Source organism: Podarcis filfolensis (genome assembly GCF_964270895.1).
Source record: "Podarcis filfolensis genome assembly, chromosome: 6".
Taxonomy (NCBI): Eukaryota; Metazoa; Chordata; class Lepidosauria; order Squamata; family Lacertidae; genus Podarcis; species Podarcis filfolensis.
The window spans coordinates 99,289,090-99,305,090 of NC_139609.1; the positions used below are offsets into that span (position 1 = coordinate 99,289,090).

At 58.4% G+C, this 16,001-nt stretch overlaps 1 protein-coding gene across 5 annotated transcripts in view; it reads right to left on the reverse strand.

Moving 5' to 3' along the window:
* The window catches only part of CDH22 (cadherin 22), an 88,197-nt gene that overhangs the window by 68,113 nt on the left and 4,083 nt on the right, over positions 1–16,001 (reverse strand). Inside the window, exon 1 of one of the 5 annotated variants that reach the window (XM_083618554.1) lies at positions 7,041–7,060. The exons of the other annotated variants lie outside the window; for them this stretch is intronic. The gene's annotated coding sequence lies outside the window, so the exon portion shown is untranslated. Of the gene's footprint in view, positions 1–7,040; positions 7,061–16,001 lie in introns of those variants that run through there. 5 annotated transcript variants of the gene reach the window in all.

Below are 16,001 nucleotides of genomic sequence, written 5' to 3' on the forward strand. Positions count from 1 at the left end.
CTCTCCCCTCCCCTCCTTCTTGCAGCGCCTAGTGCAGGTAAACCCGTTGCACTCGCCTCAATCCCCCCCCCATTCTGCAGGGAGGGGCCACGGACTGGGCTTCTCGTGAGCCAGCGAGAGCAGAAGCTCCAGCGCTCAGTGCAAGCCAGAGGGAAGCCCAAAGCAGCCCTGGCTTGGAAGGCAGGCAGGACAGGGGGACAAAGGCTGTCCAAGAGGAAGCTAAAATATTCAGAGAATGAAAAGGACAGATTAAAACACGAAATGGATTTCGTGCCCCTTGACAAGCGCAAAAGGAATTGGCTTCTTTTAATCAAATGTTTGGCAGAAAGATGAATTATTTATCATCCAATATGGCCTGGTTAAATAGAAAATGGACCCGTGTTCACAGCTTGGGTGCCTGCAGTTCCTCACCTCTGCATGCCCCCAGATTCCTGCAGGGGGGGGAGCAGCGAGGAACTCAAGCCAGGCAAGGGGTGGGCAACCGTCCCCAGCTCCCCAGTGCACCGCACAGGCTTCAAGGTCAAAGGTCAAGGTCACGGCTGCCCCGTGAGGCAGAGAACGCTATAAGCCTGCGGCTTCCTCCTCCGAAGACTCCTGGGAACCGTAGTTCACCCCACAGTGAGCTGCAATCCCTAGATCAAAGCGCAGCTCCCAGGAGAAGCCCCTGGGGTGTGGGAGGGACCCAGAGTCATCCTTCTCAGGGGAGGGGGAACATCTTCAGCCCAAGGGACCCATCCCCTTCTGGACAACCTTCCCAGGGTCCCATGCCAGGGTGGGTGAGGCTAGGTGCAAAAGGGGTGGAGGAATGAAGGCAAATGACACTTTTAATGGCAGGTGATGGATGGGGGGGGGAGTAAAATGTTAACCAGCTGGTCCTGCCTTCCAGCGTGTCCTGCGTCTTTGTCAGAACATGCCATGGGCCCCGGTGGGCCCCCAGAACCTGAAAACTGCAGGGGGGCGGCTGGTGAGGAGAGCCACCTGGATCAGACCAACGGGGGCCTGCCGGGCCCAGCATCCTGCCCTCCCAGTAGCCCACCAGCAGCTCCCCTGAGAAGAAGCCCACCAGGAGGACCCAGCAGAGCAGCAACACGCCCCCTCCCCTTCTCACTGGAGGCAGGGAGAACCACCAACTGGGGTGGCTTTCCAAGAGCATCAGGCAAATCCGTGGAGGAGGAGGAGGAGTTGGAGGAGGAAGACGAGAGAGGGCTCCCAGTGGCTCCCAGTCAGGGTGGCTCTGCTCTGTCTCCACGTCTGGAGGCAGCCAGGCTCCTGAATCCCAGAAGCTGGAAAGCCCAGGAGGGGAGAGCGGCTCTTGCGCTCGGATCCTGCTTGTGGATTTGCCAGTGACATCTGGTTGGCCCTTGTGGGAACTGAGTGCTGGACTAGATGGGCCGCCTTGGGCCTGATCCAGCAGCCAGGCTCTCCTTGTGTTCTTAACTGGCCTTCTGGAGTGAGAGAGGAGAGATGCATCAGGACTTTGGCTCAGGAGCAGCCACAGCTGGCCAGGTCCAGCTCCTAAAAATCCCTCCCCCCCCCCCAATCTCTCTCCCTCAGCATCAAGCAGCCAGAGGATTTGACATGCTAACACTATTGGGGTGGGGGATGTTCTGCCTCTACTAAGCCACTAATCCCCCCATGCACCCCCATTATTTGAAAACCCCACCCCACTCCCTCCCCATTGCCAGGGGGTCAGGTGAAGGAGAGGCAGAGACCAGCCAGAGGCAGGCAGGGTGAAGACCAGCTGCAGATGGAGGAAAGGAGGGAGGGGCAGCCACTGCCCCCCCCACACTTTGGCAAAGATGCCCTCCAACCCCCCCTGACTTCCAGGCCAGGGGCTTGTTGGCTCTCAAGTCAGACTCCCAGGAGGAATCACCCCCAAAGCCCTCTATGCTGTGGGCACAGCAGCCCCCGTGGTCGGCCCCGGCTCCAGCCCCACAGTGCCTGCCCTCTTCCCCACCCCCCACGAGCATGGCCAGGGGCCTGTCGCAACCAGCGCCTCCCTCGTGGCTCCAACGCCATCCGGCCCCAACCTAACGCAATTCACATTTCCATCAAGTCACCACACATCTGCATCATGCATCATTTCCAGGGTTCATTTTGCATGCAGCAAACTTGCAGGATGTTGCTTTCCTGGCAGTGGAATCTTAATTGTTGACTTGCAGCAAGGCGGCTCTGTGGGCACAAGGCAGGGGCAGGAGCAGGCAGGCGGAGGCGTTGGAGGGAAAATGTCTGGGGGGAGCAGGGAGGTGTCATGGATGCTTGGGTTGAGATTCCTGCATTGCAGGGACTTGGACTACATGGCCCTGGGGACCTCTCCCAACTCCACAGCTCGTATGATCCTCTGATTCTTCCCCAGCAGGAGCCAGAAGGGGCAAATGCCACCCCCCCCCAAGGGAACCGGAGCAAGGGCTGCCCAGGAAGTCAGCTCTGGTCCTGGCAGCTGCTGGAGCAGCCACAGAGAGGGTCAGGCGGGTGCCAGGCAGGCAGGAAAAGGTGTCTCTCCACCTGGGCATGGCCAGCAAGACAGACTCCCTCTTCCTCATCCACAGGCGGGAGATGGAGAATACGAGAGGAGCTTGTAATCTCAGGCCAGTGGCCCATCCAGTCCAGCCTCCTGTTCTCACAAGGGAAATCCACAAGCAGGATTGGAGAAGAGAGTCTTCTCCTGGGGCTTCCAGCTAATGGTATTCGAAACCACTTGTGCCTCCAACGGGGGGGGGGGCCGGGGGGCAGATCCATCCTGGCCAGGAGCCACGGATCTCTTGATCCTCCTCCATGAATTTGCCTCTCCCTCTTTTAAGGTCATCAAGGTTGGTGGCCATCACTGCCTCTGCAAAACCATTGTATCTCTTACCACAGGGATGCAGCTCAAGCTCCAACAGTTGAAAAACACGTTAAAAGCAGTTGGAACAGATTTCAGGGAAGAGAGCAGGGTGGGGGGCCTCAAATGTATTCAGCTCAGAGTTACTCCAGAGGGACCCACTGAAATAATGACTGAGTTGAATAAGTTGATTTCAATGGGCCTATGAGGAGTAAAACTTACGCCTCCTGTTATCTCAGGGGTCAAAGGTCAGGGGGAAAGGTTACTGGGATGCAAGGGGTGAGGAGGAGACCATCCAAGTCAGATGATCACCAAGATTCTGAACTGGACCCAGAAACAAACTGACCACCAGCCCAGCAGACACCCAAGAACCACCCAAAAGGTGACTCCATGGGCAAGCGCCCAGCCACGCCCCTCCTGCCTCATTCTGGGCCAACTGAAGTTTCTGGTCAGTCTTCAAGGGCCGTCCCATGTACAGCGCACTGCAGCAGTCCAACCTGGATGGATCCACAGCAGGCTGGATCTTCTGGGGAACTTCCAGGCTCCTTGGACCACTCATGGCTGAGCTAGACATTTGGTGAGGGGTGGGAGCGGGGACCCCACAGAAGCCAACTCCTTTGGCCCCCGAGATGCCCAGTGCCCTGGGGGGGGGGTCCCAGCCCCACCCAGGAGTCTTCCAGGCCCCCAGCCAAGGAGCAGGCGACTGTCAGGCATGTGGAAGAATGAAGGTAATTAGCCGCTTTAATGCCAGTTGCAGCCTAATCTTTCACACTTAGGAAAATTGTTCCAATGATTTTCTTATTTTCAGGGGAACTCATTAAATAAGAATTAGAAACCAGATACGATAGTAGATAAGAAAATTAGCTCTGCCGCCGTATCCTGCCAAAACAGGGCAATTTGGCTGCTGTCTCCTCCTGGGTCTCCGGAGTGGGAGGGGGGCCAAGCGGGGCCTAGCCAGACATCAGCCTGGCTCCAGAGGTAAGGACCCAGAGTGCTTGCCAAGAGTGGTGCGGGGAGATCTGGAAGCAGGGGCCTCTGAGCACCTGCAGAGTGCTTTCCTGCAGCGCAGAGTTGGCGGGTTTCAGCCCACCCAAGCACCCGAGGGATGAGTGGAAGGGGACCAGAGAGTGGACTCAGGTCTGCGTATGCCCCCCATGGACGCCTCCACCTGCTTCTCCCCTCCCCCCCCCCCCGGGACTGGGGGTAGAATTGGAGATCCTGGTGTAGTTAATTGGAGCCCCAGGGTGGGAGTTCTAGCTCTACAATTTTATGAGTCTATGAAACTCCTTTTCCCTTTTCTCATTAGCAAAACTGGGCAAATTGTTCATCCATTCATGTCTGAACATTCGTCCTCTGTGCCAAGATGCCACCGCGCTGCCTCAGGCAACATGGACTGACCTCTGCCTTCGCCAGTGGGGGGAGCCAAGGGGAAGCCCCCCCCCCAGCTTCCTCCTTCCAAGCCATGGGGAGGGGAAATGTCACGCAAGGCAAGCTGCTTGGAATTTTCTTCCGCAAAGGGTTGGTGGGGAGTCTTTGACTGGGGAAACTGGGGGCGAGAAGCCAAAACACCCCCTGCTGCTTCCCGGATCAAAGGAGTGGCTCCCCACAGCTGCTGTTGAGTTTCCAAGGGAGCCATGGGGGGGGGCGCCAGCCACGGACCTCCTGAGCTACCGCAAAACACGGGAAATAAGATTCGTGGTCGGGATCCATTGCTCGCTTTAAAAAAAGAAGGAAAAGGAAATCCGGATGCCAAAGAGGGCAGCCCAAATCGCTGAAGTTCCCCCGCCCTCCCACAAGGAGAAGGATGAGCAACTAGGTTTTAATTTGGGGAGGGATCCAAGGAGGGATGTGATGGGAGAGGGCTTGATAAAGTTATGAAAAGTGTAAAGACACAATTTTTCTCCTGTTCTAATAGAGGGACATGGGGCGGGGGATGCTCAACGAAATAGACTAGCAGCCTATCCAGGACTGGCAAAAGCAAGAACTTGTTCAGTCGTCCTAGTCGGGGCTAATGGGAGCTGTAGTCCAAAGCACCAGGATGTCATCAGACGGCAGAACAGGAAACCTGCTTTGCAAAAGTTAAGGTTTGCCAAAGTATTCTGTGAAACACCTCCTACTCTCACTTCCCCATTAAACAGCTTGACTGCCACCGAATTACCATGCTGGAATTGGTGTGGCCCTCTACTGGCAGCCACGCTAACTGCAGCATGACGACAGCCTTACATTTTAATACATATAGGAAGAAAATAAGGCAGTTTGTTTACTTCCACTTTTATATCCCACCTTCCTTCCTCCTAGGACCTCAGAGTGGCATGTATGGTTGTGCTCCTCCACATTACATCCTCACCACACCCCTGTGAAGTAGGTTAGGCTAAGTCACTCATGGCTGAGTGGGAATTTGAACCCTGGTCCATCTCTCTAACCACCACACGAAGACCAAGGGGGGGTCCATCTAGCCTTGCCTCCTGCAAGAGCCGACCAGATGCCTCAGGGAGAGAAGCCCACAAGCAGGGGATGAAGGTGAGTAGTCGCCACAGCTACATCGAACCTCCATGGCCAAAGGCAGTCTACCTTGGAATAGAGGTCTCTGAGGACAAACTCCCTGCAAAGCACCAGCCTTCCTGCCCTGCTTGGGGGATTTCTTTCCTGCCAAAGGGCTTTGGTCCCATGGGCAGCTGGAAGAAAAGCACCCACAGACCCATCACTTGCAGGTCTGAGACAAAGGCTGAGCGTAGAAAAATCTCGGGGCTGCAGAGCGCTGGATTCTGTGCGTATTTATACCTACAAGCAAAAGGTGTCCTTGATTTTCCTTTCCACACAGAAAACTCCAAAGCAGCCAGCGTCAGTCAGGACAAAAACACCAAAGAACAGCACCAACAACTCCAATTAAAACAAAAAAGATCGAAAGAGCAGATAATTGTTATGATTTTTTAAGGCAGAGCTGAACCTGGTTAGTAATCTAAAAACCATCTCACACCTGCGCAGTGGATGGACTCGGCAGGACGGCCAGGCGCAGGCAGGGGGGGCTCAAGAAAAGCCCCCCGGGGCTCTTTCCAATTAAATTCAAGTGTTTCTTTCGTTATTAGAAGGGGGCAAAAGGAAGGGTATAAATCTTTAAAATAAAGCGACCTCCTTCAGTAAAAGGGTCCCTGGTGGGAGGAGGTGGCCCTTGAGGGAAAAGGGCCCTTGTAGAAAGGTCAACCCCCGATGGCGTCTCCAGGTATGGAGGGGAAGACCCTCAAGGCTGAAACCCCGAGGCCAAGCGCTGCCAGCCAGGGTCCGCAACACTGAGGCGGGTGGGGCAATCCAGCCCCCTGCATGGCGTCGTCCTCAGCCATTGGGGGCTTCGATGGATAAGCAGCTGGCCTTGGGTGGCACCCTGGGCAGCAGCCTCAGCCTCTGGGCACTTGCCCACTATTTCTGCAAGGTCCCGGGTGCTAGTCCCTAGAAAGGATGGAAAGTCCCTGCAAGAGGGGCTGGAGCTCCGGGACAGAGGTGGAGGCTGCAGGCTCAGTCTTGGGCATCCACTCCAGGTTTAAAGAGAAATCATGGAATGGTAGAGTTGGAAGGGACCCCCAAAGGTCATCCAGGCCAACCCCCCGTGATGCAGGAATCTCAACCAAAGCATCCCTGGCAGATAGCCCTCCAACCTCCAAGGAAGGAGAGTCCACCACCTCCCGAGGGAATCTTGTGGGCCAGGCAGGGAAACAGGCGCAAGGGCCTGAGGGGCTGGAGCTGCTGCCAGTCTGAGCAGACCGCCCTGGCAAGACTGGCCCACCAGACTCATGGGGTTGTGAATGCAGTTTGGGCTATAGGCTGAAGACAGCCAGATCCGGGCCAAGGGGTGCGGATCCTTGTGGCCTGAAGGTGCCCATGGCAACCAGGGCAGGGGGGGGGTCTGTGGCAGCGCCCGCCCCCTTTCCCCTCCCCCGCCCGCTCTCCAGCACATCACCTTCCTCCTTCCCAGCAGCTGCAGACGCCCTGCGCACTCCTGATGCAAGAAACAGGCTTTTAGCGTCCTGTCTAGTAGAATCAAATTTTTATATCCTTTCACGGCCAATAAATCCAGCTGGGAGAGGAGAGGCAGAAGAGGCGTAAAAGCCCTCGTAAATGCTGCCAGCAGCAGAGCGGAGGGGGCCTCTCCCTACACACACACACACAGCAACGGCAACAGCTCCATCGCCCGCGCGGATCCCCGATAACGGCGGCAAATGCTTACACCCGTCTCCCGTCTCATTTTCCCAGCTTGATCTCCGCTGTCGCAGTGTGATGGTTTCACCCCATTAGCCTTCCTTAAAAAAGTGATCCCAGCCCCACGCCTCTTATTGCCCACATAAATCAGGTGGCTGGGAATACAGAGCACCTTTAAATAAACAGCTGATGGAAGTGAAGTTCCAGGATCATTATTAATAGCTTTCCATTTCGGCGGCCACTGTGCTGTGACATCCGTCCCCGGGAGAGAACGCTTGCGCCTCCCGGCCCCCAGCGCGGCCCGTCCCCCGAGGCTCCAGGCAGGAGGAACGGCTGCACCCGCCCCTTAATTGCACGGACCCCGTCCGCTAACGGAATGCTAATGCCAGCCAGAAGGAGAAGGGTCTGCGGAGCAGGAGACGGGGGACCCTTGCCATGCCTCCGAGGCGGAAGAGGAGGAAGAGGAGGAGAAAGCCCCCCTTGGTCAGGAGGAGGAGGAGGAAGAGATGGAGGAAGCCGCACAGTGGCCTTTGGGAAGAAGCGGGGGTCCTCCCTCCCCCCCCCCGCCCCATACCAGGAGGGCCAGGGGTGCTGCTGCTGCTCCTCACCCAGAGACAGAGAGAGAGTGTGCAGACTGAGGAGGCAGAACCAGCCCCGCTGAGGGCAGCTGCTTTTACCTGACCGGATCCAATTTATTTTTCCCCAGCCAGCCCCAGGCAGAGACGGAATCGATCCCTCAGCCCTCTCTCCGGTAATTAGCCAGCTCCCCTGGGAGAAGCCAGCAGGTGCTCCCCAGCCCGGAATAGCAGAGAGGGGCTGGGCAAAGCGGCCTGCCAGGAAAGCAGCCAGTGGGGCAGATCTGGGGCCCAGCGGGAAGGAGAGAGGCCCAGCGGGCAGCGGGTGCCAGGACTGAAGCGGGGGGGGGGGCATTTCCAGCCACAGGACTCCCGGACACATAGCCTACCTTCGTCTTGAACCCCATCAGCCCTCACTTGGAACAGCCCCCCATCAACACCCCCCCCCATTTCCCCTTCCTAAAGATTCAAAGCATCTCAAGCCAAGCAGAGATGAGGCTGGAGAAGACGCCAACCGCTAGCCCAACTCCTGGCTACTGAAGAGCTGGAGAAACCCTGTTTTGCTGGACTCCATGCCCTCCAGGACCCACTGGAATCTAGGGCAGCCCATTCTCGGAGGAGCTTGCACCGAAGAATGGGCTTTGAGGCAAACTGGGTGGCAGCCCCTGGCAGAGGAAGGCCTGGTCTGCCTGGCGCAAGCCACCAGTCAACTTCCCTCTGCCACCATCCTGTGGGGCTGGTGCAGCTGCTGCATCTTCTTCACTCCCTGGCTCCCAAGGAGACCATACAAGCACAGAATGGCAGAGTTGGAAAGGGCCCACACAGTCATCCGGCCCACCCCTCTGCAATGCAGGGATCTCAGCTCAGGAATCCCTGCTAGGTGGCCACCCAAGCTCTGCTCCAGCACCAGGAGGACTCCATCTTGGGGCGGGGCAGCCAAGTCACCAGGCAGCCCTGGCACAACCACCTGGGCACTCGGCACCTCAGGTAGCCCTCAACACCTGGAATGGGGCAGCAGCCAGTGGGGTGTGGTGGTTAGAGAGTCAAGCTAGGGCCTGGAAGACCAGGGTTCAAATCCACCCTCCTCAGCCATGCAACTCACTGGGTGACCTTGGGGACCAGTCCCCGCCTATCAACCTACCTCACAGGGTTGTTGTAGGGATTAAACGAGGAGGGGGAGAACCGTGCTTCCCCTCTCCCTTGAGCTCCTTGGAGGAAAGATCTCTTGTGATCTCCGTCACGGCCACCCGAGGGGCACTTTGGAAAATCCTGAATGCAAGAGCACCCAAGGCAGGCTGGGGGACAAAAAGGGAGGTGTGGGGGGAGAAGGGGAGGGAGGGGGTTGGAGCAGCAGCAGCAGCAGCGTGGGGGGCAGAGATGCAAAGAGGCAGGAAGTGTGTGCAAGGCGGGAGAAAGGCTGCAAGGAGGAGGAGGAGGAAGGTGGGCTGAAGATGGGTGCCAGGCAGGTGCCAGCCTGTGGAAGAGAGATGTGCGACCCCAGGCACCACCCGCCCACCTGATTGGCGTTGGCAAGGGAGCAGCAAACTGCCCTCCCCAGCCAGGCCCCTGGGCAATGCCAGCAGGAAAGGACAGCCCATCCAGGCCGCCCCATCCTCAGGAGAGAGGGGTCTGCTGAGACAGGTGGGCAGCTCAGCCTCCAGCCCCTCCCCTGCCTGCCTGCCCCCCACTCCACCCCCAGAGGTGCAGCCTTTCCTTCTCGCCCTCTCCAGGCATCGCAGAGGGAGAGCACCACGGAGGCGATTCTTGCCGCCTGAGCACCGTGCGCACGCATGCACGCCAGACAACAGCCCCCCCTCCCCACACGGTCCTGCCTGCCTCTGCCTCACACACTTTCCCCCTCTTTGCAATTCCACTCCGCAGGTTGTTGCTGCCTCTGCTCGCTGGCTGGTTCGCAGTGGCTCCCTTTGTTCCAGAGGCTGCTGCCGCCGCTGCCTCCTCCTCCTCCTCTGGCTGCTCTCACCTCCCTTGTCCCTCTTTAGCCTGTTTGATGAGCAGAACGTCAGAACTCTTTGCACACAAAGCAGCCAAGCAGCCGGCCTCCTCTGAAGGGGAGGCACCTGAGAAGAGCCCCCCTCCTCTCGCTCTCTCAGCCGCAGCAGCTCTACCAGAGAGAGGGGAGCTCCGGGTGCCCACTGCTGGGGGCAGGACAGGCGGGCAAGAGAGGCAGGCAGCCCACCCCCACCCCCAGGAAGTGCGCCTCCTGCAATGGGCCACCAGGAGGCACAAGCTGCAGGCAGCATCCAAGGCTGGCCGGTCTCCCAAGGACACAAGAAGTCTCCTGTCTCTCTCGAATATCTGGGGGGGGGCTGGGAAAAGGAAGACCCCAGAAGCAGCGGAAGAATGCCACATGCCCAACCATCGCCACCAGCTGACACAGTCATATGGGGTACCAGCACCCCATTTTTCTGGGTAGTGTCCTCCAGTATAGCTGCCCCACAGAGAGCAAGCAGGCGGCTGTCAGCTGAGCCAGGCAGCCCAGCCAAGCCAGAGGACCCCCCCACGCCACCAGCCACAACTGCTCCACCATCTCTCCCGGCATTCCCACAGCGCCCTGAGCACCGGGGCAGCCGGAGGCCTTGACCTGCTCAGACCCCACGCGGAGTGGGAGAGCGGCAAAGGCGGGCGGGCCAAGGGAGGCCTCAACTGTTAGATCCACGGTAGTTAACAGCTTAGCTAGATCACGAGGCAGCAGCCTAGGCATTTCCTTGGGGATGTGTCCTGGTTCCAGGGCTGATCATTACGGAGCCCGCAAGCCAAGCCAAGCAAATTCAGACAGGATTGCAGCCCCTTTGGAGGACGGGGCTGGAATTCATAGAAGAACTTCATGACTTTGAAACAGGGAGGAATCAAGAAAATCAAGGACATGAGCAGGGATGCAGAAGCAGAACAGCAGCCACCCCACTTGGGCTGGGTGAGCCGGGTTGGGAGTCCCCACAGCTGAGTTGTACAGGAACCCCCCTTCCGAGCAGGAGTCCACGCAGCCGCCAGCCGTCCCCAGCACAAAAGCAGCTCCTGCTAGGTCACAGATTTATACTGTGGTACCTCAGTTTACGAACTTAATCCGTTCCGGAAGTCCGTTCTTAAACCAAAACCGTTCCTAAACGGAGGCGCGCCTTCCCTAATGAGGCCTCCTGCCACCGGTGCGCTTCTACCGTTCAGCTTCCATTCTTAGACCAAGGTAAAGTTTGCAAGCCAGGACACTATTTCCGGTTTTGTGGAGTTTGTAAACCGAATCGTTCTTAAACAGGACTGTTCTTAAACCGAGGTACCACTGTACACTGCTTAAATATGAAGGCAGCCATTTACCCTCCTTCTGCAGAAAGCTCCAATATGGGAAGACCCAGCTAAGGCAGCCCCAGGGGAAACAGGCCCCACTTTGGAATAATATGCAAAGGCTCCTGCAGCGGTTTTTGGACTGGCATCACAATGAGAGCAAGCAAATGTGCCTCCCCAAACCACAATGCCCCAGAGAGTGGAGAAAACATTTGGAGCAAATGGGGGGGCAGTCTCCCTTTTCCTGTCTGCCTTCCCCCTCCAAACAGCCTTTGGCCAGGAGGCTTCACCGGGGGAAGGAAGAGGGAAGCTGGGAGCCCTCAGCATCTGCGGACCGGCATTTGCCTGCAATGGGTGGGCTGCCCCACAGCCTGGCAGGGATGCTTCCGGCAAGGGATGGGGCAGGAAGGAGAGACTTTGCTGCCTTGGAAGGTTCATTAAGGGCTTCTGCCGGGATCCCCTCTTGCCCCCCAACCCCTTTTCCCCTCTGCAGAATCAGGAGTGACAAAAAGGCTCCTGGGATCTTAAAGGCCAAATGTCCCCCCCCCCGAAAAACAGGCCCCTTTCTCCCTCCCCGATTCCTCAGTGCTGCACCAGGCGCCCAGGAGGGCCCTGAGTTTCCAGGAGGGGGAGGCGTGAGCTGGGGGCAAGAGCTTCGGAAAGAGGCACAGCACTCAGCAGGCCACTTACTGGAAAGCATCCGCTCCAGCCGCCTCCCTGCCCCCCTCCCGGGGGGGGGGGGGCAGTGCACGTCTCCAGCCTTGGACCAGACCCAGCCTGGGCAGCTTTGCCTGCTGACGGATCCACTTTCGGCTGCGAGGAGAGACTTTGCCTGCCGTCCAGCACTAATTACCCAGAGCAAGGCAGCGGCAGCCTGGCCCGGCCCTGGCTCATCAGCTCCCAAGCGAGCGAGACAGCCAGCGAGAAAGCGGGGGGCAGGCCAGTGACCCTCCGGGCAGCTTGTTAGCAGGCGCTGCAGGTCACCTGGCCAGAGCACAGCCGCCGCCAGCTCTGCAGGACAGCTGGGCTGCGCTGGCAAAGGGCAGGACCACCTCGTCAGGGTGGAGTCTCTGCCCCGTCCCGGCCACTGAGGGGGGGGAGCCCCTGGGGTGCACAGCAGCAACTGCATAGGCCGGGGACAGCTGCTGCTGGGCTCAAGTCGCCCTCTCTTCACCAGGAGAGGCGCTGGCCTTCCAGGGCCACGAGAGGCTTACGGACCCAGGAGGGTGGATCTCTCCCTGAGGAGACCCACAAGGTCTTGTCCAGAATAGCAGCAAGAGATGGGCCTCTGCATCTCCTCCCCAGCCCCATTTCACGCCCAGGGCGCTCAGGCACCCAATTCTGGCCTGGGGTGGGAGGGAGAGGAAGCTGTTGCCCAGAGGGTGGGGCCTGTAGAATTTCACCTTCCTGGGTTTTCAGCAGAACATGGGGAGGGATTCGGAAATGGAGAGAGAGGTCAGCAGGGACAACTTCTGGGGCAACGGCGATGTCATCAGGTGGCGGCGCCCCATAGTTGGGACAGGCCTGTTGAAAAGAGGCAGCGGTCCCCTTGCTCCCCAAAATGGGCACTTAGTTCAGAAAGTCCCAGGGGCACAGACTCAGGCAGAGACACCCACCCCCACTCCCAGCAGAAAGCTGCTTCTTCCTGAGACAGAGACCAAGTGGGTCTATTGTTTGCGGAAGAATGAGCTGAACCTGCGGCTTCTGGCAGCGCCCCCCCCCCCAGCCCAGGAAGCCGCGAGACTTGGCTCCTTGCCTGAGCATGCCTTGCAGTTGCCATAGGGATGCCACAGCCGCCACAAAAGGGGCCTTCCAGAGGCAAGCCAGCCCAGCCCTGGCTGCGTGGAGGGTGTGAGGCTCCGACGGGGCTTCACAGGACAGGTAGGGGGGCACCCAAATGCAGAGCCTGTCCACCCTCTGCCTCCCCCAGGCACCGTGTTGGAGCCTCTCAGAGAACAGGCTGCGTGGGCAAAGGGGGCCCCTGGAAGAGAGTGCCCTTTCTGCCCCAGAGCCACTGAGCCCCACGGCACAGAGTCCAGTGGGGGAAGGGAGCCCTCCGCAGCCCCAGGCCCAGCCAGAAGTCTGCCACTCTGAGCTCCTTGGAGAAAAGGGTGAGAAATAAACGCAATAAATAAACACGAAGCCTTCATCCAGAGCAGAGGCCTCCGAGAGCAAGCCAAGGGCAACTGGGGGTCTGACCGCGGGGTCTGCAAGCAGCATTCAGCCAGGGAATGGGCTGCGGGGAGGGGGTTTGTCTTACAAACATCACCACACACTCCAGGTGCTCTCTCTTGCCAACTCTCCAGACGCCTGCCCCTAATCATGCTTATTGCCATGAAACTTACTCAGAATCTTAGAACCGCAGAGTCTGAAGGGCCCCCATGGGTCATCTAGTCCATCCCCCTGCAATTCAGGAATAAGTGAAGGCACTTGGCTACCAGGGTGGTCAGAGATGGCTGGGATCCAGGCACAAGAGAGGGTTGAGGATGGCTACTAATGGTTTTTAAACATAGTTTATACATAGTTTATTTCTATCAATGTTTAATTGTATTTGAATGATTGGTTTTTCTATGTTTCTAGCAGTTCTTGCTTATATCTGCAAGCCACCTTGGGTCCTGTCAGGGGGAAAGGTGGGGTATTAATAAAATAAAATAAAATAAAGACACGATGAGTATGTTCTGTCTCCACTGTTGGAGGCAGCAAAGCTTCTGAACAGGGCCTTTCCTGTGCTGGCTCCCCTTGTGGAACGCTCTCCCCAGGGAGGCCCGCCCTTCCTTGCAGCCTCCTGAATCCTGCTCCAGCCTGCCTCTCCTTCCTTGCCCCCCTTTCTACCTGCCTGCTCCCTGATTCCAGCACCCCTCCCTTCCATGGAGGGCTTTTGGGCCCACAGCATGGCAGCCAATCAATTCGCCAGCTAACTCTGGCCCTTGGGTTCCTAATGTGGCCCTCAGCATCCGTGGCTCTATGGAGTCATAGAATTCTAGTGCTGGAAGGGATCCCAAGGGTCATCCAGCCCAACCCCCTGCAATGCAGGCCTCTCAACATAGGTCAATCAACTACACAACCATATTTAGGGCCCCAACTTTCGCCTGAGTAACAGACTCCTTGCAAAGTCTCTGTGCAAGGCATTATGCAACTTGCACTGCTCCTGCAACCAGCTGCAAAACATGTGCCCATTAAGCCACAGGTTTGCGGCTTTCTGTGGAAGCAGAGGTTTCATGGCCCACCCAAGAAGGCCAGGTCTCTCCCCCCCCCCCAGAACCCTCCTTGAGATTCATGGGAGAACCGCAAGCCATTCTCAGGTCAGCCACACTGGATTTCCCTTCCCCAAATCCTGGCCACCTGCTCCTTCTCAGGACCGCCCACAGTCCACCCACCACGGCCCAACCCCTCATGCCTGCCCTGCTGCTCTTGGTCCCAGCCCTGCTCAGGCGGGCACTGCCAGGGCTCCTGCCAGCCTGCTGGGTGGGGTGCGAGACTCGGCGCCCTGGAGCCCCAGGCTCTCACCAGGAGCTCCCCTGGAGCCTTCTCCAGGGATCTTTCCCCCCTGCGCACTGGGGACATGCAGCTGCTCCCCTCCTGGGGATGGAGGAGAGCAGGGCAGCATCTCCAGCCGCCCAGCCCCAGCCTGTCCTGCTTAAAGAACCCCGAGTCTTTCCTGTGAACTCGCCACTCCCTGACCTCCTGCTCTGGAGCTTCTTCCTCACCCGCTTCAAGACGGCAACAATTCTTCAAATTTATCACCCAATATGAATGATTCAGGAGCAGGCACGGCGCCAACATCCTCTCTTGTCATTTGGCTGAAACTCTGCAGAGTCTTTATAACCCACAAGGGCCCAACGTGGTCGTCAGCGGGCCAAGGACCCAAACGGAGCAGGAGGGGGCAGGCAGCCTCTCCCTCCCTCAAGCGCTTCTCCTTCTCAATGCCTTCTGCAGGACGCTCCTCCGGGGCCCAGACTGGCAGCCTCTAGAGCAGCTCAGCACCCCCCCATTTCCCCCAGCACCTAGACTTGCAGAGTTGGAAGGGACCTCAGAGGACATCCAGTCCAACCCCCTTCAATGACAGGGACCAGGTGGGCTGAGAGGCTGAACATCTGCCCAGGACAACCCACTGCTGGAGCAGAACATCAGAAGACCCAGCGGGACCTAGTCTAGTGTCCTCTTCCCAGAGCGGCCCAAAGGGAAACCCTCAAGCAGGACCCGAGTGTGAGAGCCCACTCCCCAGTTTCCAGCAACTGGGATTCAGAAGCATTTACAGCCTCCAACTTGCCAGCTCGGCTGGGGTGGGGGCAGCAGCCTTCTGAGACAGAGGGTCCCCCACGCGGCTTTCCTAGTTTGGGGGCAGGCTCCGGTTCCCCTTACCCCCCCCCCAGGCTGATCGATTCACTCAGAGAGCCTGAAGCATGCGCTGCCCAAGGAACAATTCTTCCCATGCGGGGACTTGTAAAGCAACAAGAAGTCACCCAACAGCAAGGGAAGCATCTGCCAGTGGTCAGGAAGAGGAGAAGCCAGGAGAGAGGAAGCACAGAATTGCACAGGGAAGGGAAAGGAGTTTCTGCCAGCTCATCAGAAACTGGCCCTGAGCAACTGTGACCCTCTAGGCTCAGCACCAAAGCGCAGGCCCTGCTCCCTCCCACTGCCCTGCTCCCCCTGGTGGAACCCACCCCTCCATCTCGAGGAGCAGCGGGCATTTGCCAGCACTGCTTCTGCCTCCCTCAACTCCCCAGGGACCCTTCCCCATGTGGCTTCTGGCAATTGTGCCTCCTTCAGCTGAATCGCTCCCGTGCCTGAAGCCCAGAGGGAGGAAGCCCCAGGTGGGCATGAACAAGGAAGCAGGGAAGCTGTCTGGCACGGCTGCGCCCACACAAGAAGCACCCCCAAGCCCCCTCTGAGGAGAGGGGCGGGTCTCCCTGCCCCACAAGAGATCACTCCCAGCCCCAGCGGGGGGGGGGCACCTTTGCTCAAGCGGCACAGCCAAGCAGGCCAGAGCCACTTGGGTGCCTCTTTGGGCCTTGTGAGCGGAAGAGCTGTCTGGCTGGAAAGCGGCCTCCCAGGCCCAACAGGATAGGAGCCCAGGGAGCAGACTTCAGGCGAGGCCGGCCATGGACCCCCGTCTACGC